Here is a 15,766-nt window from a genome sequence, read left to right as displayed (position 1 = left end):
AACTTGATATCTAGCAGCCATACACACAAGATGCATAATACCAGGCCTAGTCTGAGTAAGATATAGTAGTCCACCAACCATAGATCCCTACAAAATCTGATTAGCTTTTGGAGATTGATCATTTTTAGACAATTTACAACCAGTCACCATAGGAGTTCTGATGCAAGAGCATCCCTGGTCTATGAGCAATCTTGCATCAAAAATATTTCCTTTTTTGTTTAAGTTTAGTGTGTAATTTTATGTGTTCCTGTTGGTAGGTGCCAGTAGTTGCTTGCTTTTCATTGCAGATCATATTTTTGGTTTCTAGTCTGGCTCATGTGCTTTATTCCAAATTCTTAGTTTGTTTGGAATCTTTTCCAGCTAGTTATTGCTCCCGGTTTGACTGTTTCTCAGTTTTGTGACAGTTCTTGAGCTTACCGGTTGGTTTTCCTTCATTTTTAAAGCAGTTTATTAGTGTGTGGATCTATTTGGGGTCTTGTTCGATGTTCTTTTGCATGTGGTCAACCTTCCTATTGATCTGCACTTCTTGTTTGTTATTTTAGGAGGAATTTCTTTCATTCTTAGGGATGGCCTATTTACACGTTTCATTTTCCTGTATTGGTGAATGTAATCTTTTGTGGCTAACACAGATATGTTCTAGAGGGTATTTTTATGATTTTATGTGATCATTTGTAGAGGAGGGTAAGACAGTTGATGATGATGTAATTTTGGATTCATGATTAGCAATTCACATGACTCTGAGAGTCTCGATAGGGTTGTAATCTGGTATGTTAGCCGACATGTAACTGGTTGTTTACTAGATATTGAGTTACGAATGTATGATGATAACCAGTTGGTTACCGAATGTTATATGATGATAATATGATATGAATTTGTGCTCTTTCTATGATTTCCTATTGCTTCTGTTCTGTTACTCTTGCTGCATGAGCCGGTCAGTTCTCATTGAGGATCCACCAATCATAGTTGCATCAAGTTCCAACTAGTTTGGAATCATCTAATCCAAACTTCTTCAAAAGTTCCTTCACATACTTAGTTTGAGATATAAAGATGCCATTTTCTGTTTGTGCAATCTGCAAACCTAAGAAAAACTTCATCTCACCAATCATAAATATCTCAAATTCTTTTTGCATATCACCAACAAACTTCATACTCATATCATCATCACCACAAAAAATAATGTCATCAACAAAGACTTCAACAATCAAAATGTTATCATTTTCAATCTTAAAGTACAAATTACTGTCAGCTTACCTTTAGTAAATCCCAATTTCAACAATTATTTGTCTAATATAGCATACCAAGCTCTAGGAGCTTGTTTCAATCCATAAAGTGCTTTCTTCAACTTGCACACCATGTCCCCATCATCTGACAATGAAAATCCATCAGGTTGTTCAATGTAAACTTCTTCCTCTAGATCACCATTCAGAAATGCAAATTTGACATCCATTTAATAAACATTGAAATTTTTATAAGCAAGTAACAATATAACAACTTCAATTCTAGCAACCAGAGAAAAAGTTTCTTCATAATCAATTCCTTCTTGTTGTGAATATCCTTTGCAAACCAGTCTAGCTTTATTTCTGACTACTTCACCGACTTCATTTAGTTTGTTCCTTAAAACCCACTTGGTACCAATAACATTTTTATCCTTAGGTCTAGGCACAAGTTTCCAAGTGTTATTCTTTTCAATCTAATCTAACTCTTCTTCCATGGCTCTTATCTAGTTATCATTTTTTCAGGCTTCAGCAACATCTTTAGGTTCAACTTTAGAAATTAAACATACTTCTTTTGCAACTAACCTTCTTCTAGTCATCACACCTTTATTCTTCTAACCAATAATCTGATTCTCAGAATGATTCAATTTAACATACCTCGGAGTCTTCTGTTTGTTTTGATCCTTGGGTTCCTGAATATCATCACCAACAACAACATTCGGATTAATAGTCTCTATCAAATCACTCTGCTTAGGCTCTTCAGGCTAAATAGGAGATAAACCAATATGTTTACAATCATCATAAGCTTTGATCTTCTTCCCTAGGTTCTCATCCACCTTCACATTTGCACTCTAAACTATCTTTCTCAATCTCATGTTATAGCATCGGTAGGCTTTACTCTTTGTAGAATATCCCAAAAAGATATCTTCATCACTTCTAGCATCAAACTTTCCAATATCCTCATCTCTCTTGATATAACATTTGCTACCAAAAACTTTGAAATATTTCATAGTAGGAACACAACCAAACCAAAGCTCATAAGGGGTCTTACCGGTATCAACTTTGATATGAACTCTATCAAACGTGTAAACAACATTGTTAATAGCTTCTCCCTAGTAGACCTTTAGAACATTTCCTTCAATTAACATAGTTCTTGAAGCATCTAAAACAATATGGTTCTTTATCTCAACAACTCAATTATGTTGTGGGGTTATAGGAGCAGATAGTTGTCTTCTGATTCCATGCATGTCACACAATGAATTGAACTCATCAGAATAAAATTCTCCACCTCTATCAGATCTCAGACACTTTAGCTTCAATCCGGACTTAGTTTCAACTTTATCTTTGAATATCTTGAATTTGTCAAATGCTTCTTATTTTTCCTTCGAAAAGATAACCCACATCATCCTGGAATAAACATCAATTAGGAGCATAAAGTATCTATCATCCTACACAGTTCTAACATTTGTAGGTCCACACAGGTCAGTATGAACAAGATCTAGCAGTCCATTAGATGTATACTATTTGTTCTTGAAAGAAATCCTTGTTTGCTTGCCCAAGTGGCATTCCTTACATACCGAATTAACAGGTTTAATAATCTTAGGCAGATCTCTAACACCTTGTGTAGAACTGATCTTAATCAATGAATCAAAGTTTAAATGACATATCCTCCTATGCCACAACCAAATTTCATCTATCTTAGAAATTAAACAACTTTTCTCACCAGCATTCAAATGAAAAATGTTACCTTCAGTCTTAGTCCCAGATGAAATCTATATACCAGAGGAATTTAATATCTTGCATTTACCATCCTTGAATTGTATTTCATAACCCTTATCAACAATATGTCCAACACTTAAAAGATTATGCTTCAAACCTTCAACATACAAGACATCATCAATGTTATGCTTACCATCAAAAGAAATAAAAAATCTCCCACAGATCACACAACCTTTGTCATCTCCAAATCTAACTATTCCACCATCATACCTTTCCATGCTTATAAATTTTCTTTTATCACCGGTCATATGATGTGAACAACTACTGTCAATCACCCATTCACCATTTTTTTCTACTTTAGCAGCCAGAGCTTTCTCCTCAACTGAACAACTAGTGGAATCAATAGATACATGTCTACCTTCCTTAATGGAAATAAACACAACTTCATCTCCTTCTAAGTCATCATCTGTAACACCTTCATCTCCAACATAATAACAGTTCTTCTGGTTCCTAAACTTCTGGTTAGACTTATAAGGCTTATCATTTTTTTCATACTTCTCATATCTATCTTTCCTATCAAACTTATCATGTCTATCATACTTAGCCATTCTCTCTAGGCATCTAGAAGAAAAATGTCCTATCTTATTGCAATAAAAACATTTCAAGGGCAAATTTCCATCATACTTATCGACATATTTAGGCAATCTTCAAGCAATCAATGCTTCAAGCTCATCAAGCTCTTTTTCTTGCTCTACTATTTCTCTTCTTTCTCTTTCATATCTGGATATCCTGCACTCATCAGGATCATATTTATGCTTACCGGATATAGATGCTGATACTCTAAATGTAGTCTCAGACTTTCCATGTGATTCTCCAAATTCGCTTAGCTCAAATGCAATAATTTTTCCAACCAACACATCTCTTGTTACTGTAGTCACACTCTGGATCTCATCAATAGAAGCAACCTTATGTTCATAAGCAGGAGCCAAAGATCTCAACACCTTAGCAACAATCTCATCTTTCTCAAATTTTCCACCAACATGCTTGATACTAAGGACAAATTCATTCACCTTAGCCATGTATGATTGCATTTTCTCATCATCTTCCATTTTCAATGTCTCATACTTTCCTTTCAAACTCTACAACTTAGCAACTTTTACTTGACTATCACCTTCATACAGGATCTCAAGCATCTCCTAGAACTCATGTGTGGTCTGAAGTCCCATAAAATTTGTCATTTCAAAATCAGTCAGGGCACTAAGCAATGCTTCCTTCACTCTGATGTTATATTCTACTTTCTTAACCTCATCAGGAGTAGATGGTCCATTATGAGGAACAACATAGACATTCTTAGTGATCTTTGAGCAATCCTCTCCAAGACACTTCAAGTGCACCTCCATCTAGCTCTTCCATATAGTATAGTTACTTCCATCAAACCTTAGATTGTCCTTCTTGAAAAGAATACCTTGAGCTACCATCCTGGATCTCCTCAAGAAATTAAGCTTCTACCAAAGGATCTAGCTCTGATACCAATTGTTAGCAACAATCAAGAAGGAAGACTGAGAGGGGGGGTGAATCAGTCTTCACCAGATATAAAAAATTAAACTCCAAGACATAAATTGATAAATTGCAGCAATAAATCGATAAGCAAATTAATAGCACAACACACAACACCGAGATTTTTGACGTGGAAAACCCAATTAAGGGAAAACCACGATGGGAACCTACCCATAGTAAGATGATACTTTGTACTAGTATGTGAAAGTATTAAAACAGGGAGTGCAAATGCATTCAAGCACATTGCGTAGAGCTCACTACTCAAAATATTTTTGCTTGAAAGGATACAACCCTCAGGGAAGTCTCGCTAACTTACAACATGATTCAGACTACAATCCATAAGAAATGAACTTCAATGATAGCATCTACAAATGCCCGATGACAGTTCTGGTTAAGCATAGATGTATGCCCTGCAACACCAATCTCACCTCAACACTTCACTAAATTATAAATTTATTGTTCGCACATTCACTTCTCTCTGATAATACAGACACAATACCAACAACAAAACTAAGTGAATAACTCACCTATATATACAATTCATCAACCTTGATAACAAGGTCAGCTAAACCCTCAACTCATAATTACAAAAATTACATTATATGATACAAAGATCAACCACAAAACCAATATAATGATTTACATTACATAAAATGGACCTAATTCAATTCCCAAATGATCACATCCGTCGGAAATCACGCCAAGATCAACCGCAACATGCTACACCACCAAAAATACCACATAACAAGCAAAGCAATACCAGTTGATGAAAACCATCAAAAAATCACACAAGGATCAATGCGGGTCGCCAAAATAAATAGGACACAACTATGAAACACTAGAAAATATGTTAAAATCATCACCAATAGCTGCACCAACACCACTTATCAAATCTTCATCAATCAACATCAGAAAGCTCAAGAAGACAACCAATCAACAATTGTCATGAAGAAAGATAACTTGTGGGGCACAAAATCATGAACCATATAAAATGAAGATACACAATATCATCGCAAAGCCTCAGCACAAGATCTGATCACACCGAAATTTACCGAAGGAAATACTAGATCCTACAAAACAATGATCAACAAACCTAAACTGCAAAACTGGATCAGAATATCTTCCCAAACTCACGGGAATAAATCACAAGAATATGTTTACATTAATGAAAACAACATATCCTAGCAGAAGCAATGAATAACCATATCCAACAATATCCAATATTTGGGACCCACTATACTAACACCACAAGGCCATGGCAAGCCTTTTCCTCTAATTGATCATTGAAGTAAGCTTGAGCATCTGTTGTCACTCTGTAGTAATGCATAGCCTAATAAATGGTAATATCTTTTGTATCATGAGGTTGTGCAACCAACCAAAATTTGTCGAGCTAGACAAAGATCAAACTCCACTTTATGAACCAACAAGGTCCACCGGATAGGTGGCATAATCATGTAGTAGTGTGCCTCTCACAAAGTATAGATCTTTGGAGCTTGTAGCCATGCAACTAGTCACCATGTTTTGTCATTGCACAAGCCTTTGAAAATACAAAGGGACTTAGGAAAAATTGAAATTGAATAGGGCTAGTTACTAGGCAAAAGGATGATAAAAATAATGACTTTAAATAGTGAAGGTTGTAACTTAATTATGAGAAATTGGGCATAACAAGTCAACAAAAGAATATAACACAAGGTATAGGGATCAAGGATGGATTTTCTTGGACAAGGGTTTTCATACTTAGCCAAGCTTTTGTAGAGGTTTGATAGACCAAAGCACGTAGAAATTCACATGGGTTCCAACACTCCTAATCCGTGAAAGGAAGAAGTGAATGATCCTTCCTAGTGGTTGCATTTAGCTCTCTATAATTAACACACTCACCATTTTACTCCCTCATTGGATACTATCACTAGTTGAGACACACATTGAGTACTTGATATTTGATATATGGATCTCACATCCAACATTTTATATAGCTTAATTTTCATTTTCTCTAACAAAGAGATTCAATCTACATTGGGGTTGTCTCACTGGCTAACACCCCTCATTAACGTATATCTTATGTATACAAATATTAGTACCTATGTAATCCCAAGAAAATGTTGTGTAATATTGTAGCATTTTCAATAGCTCAGACTATTGGGATGTTGTTAAGCCATTCCTAACATTAAGTGTCCTACCAAGTGATATTTTTCATTAGTGTTGCAAAATTCAAGAAAAAATCTAGATCTGATCCCAATAGATTAAGATTATAAATGTGTGGGAGAAATTCATGAAATACTTGTGAAGAAGACTTTGAGGTTGATGTGGGTAACAAATTATGGAGTGTTTGATTTAGCCATGTTAGGATGCTAATGTAGGTAACATATTATGGAGGACAATTCAAACATGTTTGGCATTGATCTTGTTGTGGGTCCATTTATGTATAATGTTGGCAATAATTTCATCCTCCTCTTGAATATTTATGATAGGACTTCTCTCAATAATCATGAGTGTTTGGAGAGAGTATTGATTATAATTTCCAAATTTGGCCATATAGGCTATTCTAAGTCAACTTGATGTTGTTCAAGAGGATAAACGACCAATTTATTTGGTACATTTCTATTGGAGATGATGGTTTTTCAAACCTACATCTAATAAAGACATCTACTATGGCTATCCATTGTCATCCTAAGATTAATGGGTATCCTTCTAGGTAGGCCTTACATCATAACATAACTATCATAGAGATCTAAGTGTCACGCACATGATACATACAAATTTTCTTTTATGCATAATATCTACGTAGGTGTAGAGTGTTGACAAGTTCCTTGAGAGGTGGACCATCCATATGAGATAAAACATAGGCACCTGAACCATAGACAAAGGTGATGATGTATGGACCCAGCCAATGTGAGCTAAAATTTCCTCTTTGATCAGGTGGTGCATTGACATTTCTCTGATTCTCACAAAGAACCAGGTCACCTATCTTAAAGGCTCGAGGTATCACACTTTGGTTATACTATTTAGATAAAGACTTTTCGATAAGCCTAAAGATGTTGAAGGGGATTTAAACAACACTCATCTAACACCTCAATCTGATTGAGATGAAGGGTATGATAAGAATAATCATCAATAAGTCCTTTTAGGGAGATGCGTAATGATGGAATCTCCAACTTAAGAGGAATGATAACATTGACGCCATACCCAAGATTGTAGGGTTTTGTCCTCATAGCCATACGTACACTTGTGAGATAGGCCCACAATGCATATATCAACTGAGTATACAAATCTTTACCATGTTTAGTAATGGTCTTACATAGAATTTGTTCAATAGTCTTGTTAGATGCTTTTGCTTGACCATTAGACTAAGGATAATAGGGTGTAGAGAAACGATGCTAGATATGAAACTTCTCGAGAAAATGCTTAACCTCTTTGTTCTTAAATGGTGTACCATTACCAAATACAAGGGTAGTAGGCAAACCAAAATGATAAATAATGTTATCCATAATGAATCCATAAATCACATCAACAATGGTGGATCTTAATAGTATAGCCTCGACCCACTTTGTGAAATAATTTGTAGCAGTGATGATAAAGGTATGACCCTCAGAGGAAGGGGGGATATCTTTCCAATGATATCTGACCCCCACATTTGAAAAGGCCATGAAGAAGCTTGATTTCAAAATGCCTGCGCGAGGGATCAAATCAAGTTACTGTGTTGTTGGTATTGGGGGCATTTATTGACAAAGAAAAATGAATCTTGTTCCATTTTTTACCAATAATATCCCATGTGAATTAGCTTGTGGATCAAAGATTTGCCCCCAAAATGTCCACCTCCAGATCCTGAATGGGCTTCCTGGAGGGCAAGTGGTATCTCAACTTTTGTCAAACAATAGAGAAGAAGGCCATTATATGATATTTGATAAAGGAAATTAGATAAGAGGATATAATGAGCGACAAGTTTCCAAATTCGCACATGCGAGTTCTTGCTAGTGTCATCAGGAAAGCTTCCGGTTTTAAGATAATCATAAATATGTGTGAACCATTCTCCTGAATCGATATGAGCACACATGAAACTATTAAATTGGATTTGACTGATTACAACCAAAGAGTGGAGGACTTGTACCATGAAATGATATTCATCCTGACCAAAGTCCAAGCCTACAAGGGAAGCAACACTTGCCATTGCATCTATAGGATGGTTTTCTCTCCATGTAATACTATCGATTGTATAAGTAGTGAAATATTTCAGTATGGTTGTGACCAAATTCTTATACTGAGATAACTTCATTTGCTTAATGCAATACACACCTATAATCTGATTTACAATAAGCTCAAAGTCCTCATGGATGCAGATATGTTTCACATTCATGGTAATTGCAGCATGTAACCTAACAATTAAGGCTTCGTACTTAGTGATATTGTTGGTGTAATGGAATTCTAGATGGAATAAAAAGGGATTGGTTTTCCTTTAGGTGAGACCAAGACTAAACCTTCTCTTGAACTAGTTTGACATCTCAATTCATCAAAATACATATCCCATATGAGCTCTTGACCAGTGGTTAATACATCTTCATTAGGAAAAAGATCCAAGGTAGGAAAATATTTTTTTGATGGGGCATCAACCAAATGATCAATGATGACGTGTCCTTTGATCAACTTCTGAGTTATTAATTTCATGTCAAACTCAGAAAGCAACATCACCCATTTAGAGAAACTACCCGAAAGATCGGATTTCGAAAAGAGATGCTTAAGGATGTCATTCTTAGTGATATCCCATGTTTTTGCATGAAGGATGTAATGTCTTAACTTCTGGGTTGCGAGGGTTAGCCAAATAATTTTTAATAGAATCAAAATATTCTTGGCATTCCTCATTCCATTTTAAACAAACATTTTTCTTCAACAACCGCGTGAAAGGAAGGGTACTATCACCCAATTGCACTACAAACGTGTAAATGACCCAAATATTCCCTTTCAAACTACGAAGTTGAGAGATGTTTTTAGGTGGAGGCATGTTTACAATTGCATTGATCTTATTAGTATCTATCTCAATTCCTCAACAAGAGACAATGAATCCCAAAATTTTACCGGCATCTACACCAAACACACATTTAAGGGGATTTAGTCTCATCTTGTATAATTAGAGCCTCTAAAAGACTAATCGAATATTTTCAATATGCTCTTGACGAGCAACAGATTTTACAAAGATATCATCGACATAATCTTCTAAGATTTTATGGATGAAATCTTGAATATCAAGGTCACAGCTCATTGATAGGTTTCTCATGCATTCTTCAACCCAAATGACATAACAACATAACAAAAAATTCCCCAAGGAGTCATGAAGGCGGTCTTATATTGATATTTTGGATTAATATGTATCTGGTTATACCCCAAAATATCATCCATAAAAGAGAGAAAAGCATAACATATGATTGAATCTATGATCATGTCAATGTTTATGAGGGGAAACTCATCTTTGAGAGAAGATTTATTCACATCCCAAAAATCAATGCAAATATGGATTCAACCATCAAGTTTGCTAACTGGAACAATGTTCGAGATCCAAGGCGAATAGTCAATGGGACGGATAAAACAAGCCTTTAAGAGCTTTCATATCTCTGTCTTGACTAATAAATCCACCTTGGGATTCATCTTTCAAATCTTTTATTACAAAGGTTTATCATCATGACTTAGTATGATGTTGTGTACCACAATCAACTCATCAATGCCTAAAATTTCTTCATAAGACCAAGAAAATATGTCGGGGAACTGATGTAAAAGATATGAATGTTCTTTGAATTCTTCAGAGGATAAACACTTCCTGACTTTGATGACATTATCAGGAGTTTTAGCACTCATAATGACATCAACAGTATCTCCATTAAGGAGTGCACTATGGTATTCTAGATGAGACATGGGTATATCTTCCTCATTATAAGATAAAGGTGCCCCTTGTTGAATGGATTCTCCAAAATACGCTTGGGTATTTAAACAATAGGGGAATCGGCGTCTATAGTGATAAGAGGGAAATTCAACATACACACCTAGGAATTCCTTCAAGGATTCTTCTGAAGGAAAAAGGTCTAAGGTAAATTCATTAGGTGGTGTCGCATTGTCAATGAGTTTTGGATGAATAAGCTTAAGGGGAAGAGGGTCGACAAAAATCATGTTAGCAATTAACCATGGTTTTGTTTTTCTACCCATATGGTGATATCCTAGTCCAGTATTTTGGTGATGAGGTTCATCTTCCAAAATAATTTGAATGCCTTGTCCATTAGGTCCATAACCCTTTCCATCATAACAGAGTTGCGATATGAGCTTATATCGAGGAGCATAAATATCATGCAATTCCTTAAATGAAGGAGCTTTTTTAAAGAAAATATGATCAACATGATAAGCATCACTCAAGTTTATGGATGCATAATCATCTTTTGTAGCCAAAGTGAATGAAATGTTGGGAAACTTCAGGTGGAAAGGATCCACCTTGTATTCACCAATATGAGAGTCAATGAAATCTAAGGAACCCCAATCGTCACCAAAACATGCATTTACTTTAGATGGAAAAGATGATTTAGTTGAAGATGGTTTATTAGGAGTAGAACCTAACACTTGTACCTTAGAGAGATTTGCTTTCAAGTAGTCTTCTTTTAGAGAATCCTACTCCCTAGGTAGTTTCTTCTTCACAAGATCTTGCTTTTTAAGGACTTCCTCCTTCGATACTTCCTCACTCTTTTGCTCTTTCTTTTTAGGGGATGAGAAAAAAGTAGAAGTCATCACTGAAGAGGATAAGGTAGGTACACCATTTTGAAAAGAAGGCACGACCGAGGACTGACCAACCGTTGCTATTTGACAAAGGCAAATAGCTTCAGGTTCAACCTTTATTATGACAACTTGGTTATTAGCTACAAACTTTACAGATCCGTGAAGTGTAGTAGGTACAACTCCCAAATCCTGAAGCCATGGTCTACCTAAAATGAGATTATAAGACAAAGGACCCGACATCACATGTACAAGGTTTGGAATAGTTTTGTCCCTACAATGGTTTTACCATTGTTATCAAATCCTTAGATAAACAAGGAGCAAGTGGTGTAGGGGCACTAAGAAAATTTTGGTAACTTTGTTTCCAAGATGTTGGAATCATATTTTTAGGTTTGTGATAAGGTGAAGAGATCATTAAGTGTGTGCTCAAATGATTATAAGGGTCCTAAGAGACTTTGTTTGACCAATGTTGGCATGTGAGCTCTTAAGGGTGCCAAGTAGAGCACTTAATAGGATAGGTTGTTTTTGGATTAATGTAGGTTGATTTGATGTTGTTTTGAGGTTGTTAAGGTCATATGGTTCATTTGAAAGTAACCAAGTTTGTGTTTGAGAAAAGTTGCTCACCTATGCAACAAATTGCAAAAGTTGCTCATAGCAACCTTGCAACATTTTCATACACCAACGGCTAGTTGGTTGTCACAATTGGTTATGAGAATGTGTAAATACCCCAAGGCTAGTATAAGGCTTTGAAACATTGATGATAAATGATTGTTTTTGTTGTTGTTATTGAAGATTTGAAGCAAATAAACAGTTTTGGTTTCCCATTTCGTGTTCTTCTGAGTTTATGTTGTTCTTTGCAAGTTTGTACGACCTGTATGGATTGAAACATCCAAGAAAGGGAAATGGATTGTTATAATGGTGTCTTACCTTCACTTTGTTTTTGATTTGGAGTCTTGAAGTGTTGTAGTTTGTGAATAATCTTCATTTTGTTGCAGGCGGGTTCAAGAGCCCTAAAAACCAAGATTTTGAGAGCAAAATAGCTCCAACCTAATGTTCCAGTGTGGATATCCTTTTTGAAACCTTGTGGAATGTTAGATTGTAATATTCTATGTTTTCTTTTTGGTTTTGAGACAGGTGAAGTTGAACCAAATATTTGCCACCATACCCTAGGCTTGGCACGTTGAGTTGGCAAGCATTAGGAATCATGGATAACAAGCCCTAATTAGGTGAATCCGGTGGGTAGAGGTGAAGTATGATTGGATTGGAATACCATGTGGAGGTAAAAACATTGAATAAAAATCAGTTCACAAAGGCAATCAGACCGGTGAAGGATTTTTTACCAATCCCTACTTTCTAGGCCTAAGAAGGGGCAATTAGGCCTAATTAACCGATAAGGGCTAGATATGTTAATGACAAAACCCACCTCCAGTTTTGAGATATTGTATGTAAAACCCAAAAGGGTGTCTAGAATGTAAAAGAGTTCATAAGGTTGTTAATGAGGTTTAGCAGATAAATGCAGATTACCCCGCTGACAGGGCTACTAGAATTTGGTCTCTGGTCAGGCCTAAAAGTGCAATTTGTTTGTAAAACACCAAACCGGTAAGTGTCAAAGCTCTTGAGTAAGGAATAGGGTTGGTAATCCTTCCAAAATAATTCATCCTAATGTGTGTAGTGTGTGGAATGAAGATCTTGTGGTAGAAGGGTTGAACTCTTTGGTTGAGTGTGAAAGGGAGTGGGAAAACAAGGTCTCCTAACCAAGAAAATGGAACTCACAAAACAAAAAGTGTTTATCCTAGCCTAAGTACTTTGGGAAGGTAACAAAGGGTAAGTCTTGTAGACTCTTGGATGGTATGAGGTGTAGAATCATTGGATGGTTCTTGTGTAGCCTGGAGGAGATACCTAGACAAGGTAGCACAAACCGGTGAGAGACAACTCACTCTACATCAGATTGGTATCAAAGCCAATTGATTGAACAAAGTGGTGTATGTCAAACCTAGAGGTAGAGTTAGAAGACAACAACATGCCACCAAAGGAAATAAGCCAAGAGGCCATCAGTAAGTTGGTCCAAGACATGCTTAGTGAAGCCCGAGAGCAAGAAACCAAGAAAGGCAAGGGCAAGGTCACTGAATGGGGTGATGAAATTGATGATGAAGATGCAAATGTGATAGGAGTCATAGTAGAAAGGAAGGAGTTGGAAAATGATCAACAGATCTTCTTGGATTCCCTCAAGTCACTCAATAAAGACTACATAGAAGGTTTACCTATCTACAATGGCAGCCTAAATGGAGAAGAGTTATTGGATTGGATAGAAGCCTTGAACAATCATTTTGAATACAAGGAAGTTGTAGAAGAAAAAGGGTCAATTTGGCCAAGTCAAGATTGAAGGGATCAACCCTAGTGTGGTGGAACATGATGCAAGAAGAAAGAGAACAAACCAAGAGGAAGAAGATCACCTCTTGGGAGAGAATGAAGACCAGGATTAAAACTCAATTCCTACCTATAGATTATGAGGTGAAGATGCACAAGAAGTTGCAGAATTTGAAACAAAGAGAAATAGATGTGAGTACCTATACAAAGGAGTTCAACAAGCTTAGCCAAAGAGCTAGGAAGCAAGAGGAAGAAGTGGAGAAGGTTGCAAGGTACTTAAATGGCCTTAGAAAAAACATTCAAGATGAGATCAACATGATAGCACCTAACACAGTCCATAAATGGTTTCAGTTAACCTTGAGAGAAGAAGATAAGATCAAAAGGAAAGGTTAACATAATCAAAGGGGCAGAGGTGGCAGAGGATTCAGAGGAAGAGCCACCTTTGGAAGGAGCTATACTCTCGACAAGAATGAAGAAGGAAATCAATCAAAGAATGGTGGTGATAGTCCTAATAAAGAAGGACAGTTTAGAGGCAATTCTAGAGGGAGAAATAACTATAGAGGTAGATTTGGCAATTTGGGAAGAGGAACCACAGTCTTCACTAGCAAATGCTACCATTTTCATCAAGTGGGGCATACCATGAGTCGGTGTCCTAAAAAGACTTAAAGATCTCACATGGGAGACAAAATAACTTAGTTGGTGCAAGAGGAGGATTGTCAAAGTTCTTCCTCACCAATTAGCAAGGTAGGACTAGTTCTAGACGGAGAGAACCTAATGCTAAGAAGGACCTTGTTGAAGGTACCATAGTCCAAAGAACCTACACAAAGGAAGACACTTTTCAAAACCACTTGCATATCTCATGGTAATAATTGCAAAGTTATAGTGGATTCAGGGTCTACTGAGAACATTGTAGCAGTTGAGATGGTAGACAAACTAAAATTGAAAAGGTTGTCACACACCACCCCCTATAAGGTATCTTGGTTGAATAAAGGTCAGCATGTGGTTGTAGATGAGAAAAATCTGGTAGATTTTGAAATAGGAGACTACAAGGATAGTGTGCTATGTGACATATTACCCATGGATGCATGCCACCTATTATTGGGACGCCCTTGGTAGTATGATGTCAAAGATATACATGACGGGGAGAAGAATTCCTATGTTATCACCAAGGAGGGTAGAAAGTTTCAAATGGATCCCTTGATTAATCAGGGTGAAGAAAGACATGTTGGATCAAGTGTTATGTTTCTTGGTGGGAAAGAGTTCTTGAAATTGTTGAAGCATGAAGGGAACCAAGGATGTGCTCTTATAGTGAAACCCAAAGAAGAGACAAAGACTGAAACCAAACCGATGATACCTCAAGAAGTACAGACCTTACTAGACCAGTACAAAGACATAGTTGTCAATGAGATTTCGGATGCCTTACCCCCTATGAGAGATGTTAACCATCAGCTAGACCTCATACTTGGTTCATCTTTTCCAAACAAAGCTACTTACAAAATGAGACCTACTCAAAATGAGGAAATAGAAAAGCAAGTGTAGGAATTTCTAGATAAGGGGTTGATAAAGAAGAGTTTAAGTCCATGTGCAATGTGTACTATTTTGGCACCTAAGAAATATGGCAAGTGGAGGATGTGCATTGATTCAAGGGCCATAAACAAAATCACAATTAGCTATTGGTTTCCAATGCCAAGGATTGAGGATCTAATGGACTACCTAGGTGGATCTTGCTACTTTTCTAAGCTGGATTTGAAATCAGGTTATCATCAAAATAGGATCAGACCTAGTGATGAATGGAAGACATCCTTTAAAAAAAATTAGGGGCTCTATGAATGGTTGGTGATGCCCTTTAGGCTCACAAATGCACCTAGCACCTTCATGAGACTCATGAATGAAGTTCTTGCAGAATTCATTGGTAAGTTTGTGATTGTTTAACTTAATGACATTCTGATTTTTAGCAGGTCAAAGGAGGAGAATATCAAACACTTGAATCAAGTTTTGAGGAAGCTACATCAAGAAAATTTGATGATCAACTTGGATAAATGTGAGTTTTTCAAAAACGAATTGGTGTATCTTGGTTTTGTCGTTTCTCAAGGTTGTTTAGAAATGGATCTAGAAAAAGTGGAAGCAATAGTGAATTGACCTACTCCTAAGTCAGTAGGAGATGTAAC

Source organism: Cryptomeria japonica, chromosome 4 (assembly GCF_030272615.1).
Source record: "Cryptomeria japonica chromosome 4, Sugi_1.0, whole genome shotgun sequence".
NCBI lineage: Eukaryota > Viridiplantae > Streptophyta > Pinopsida > Cupressales > Cupressaceae > Cryptomeria > Cryptomeria japonica.
This window is presented reverse-complemented; position numbering follows the sequence as displayed.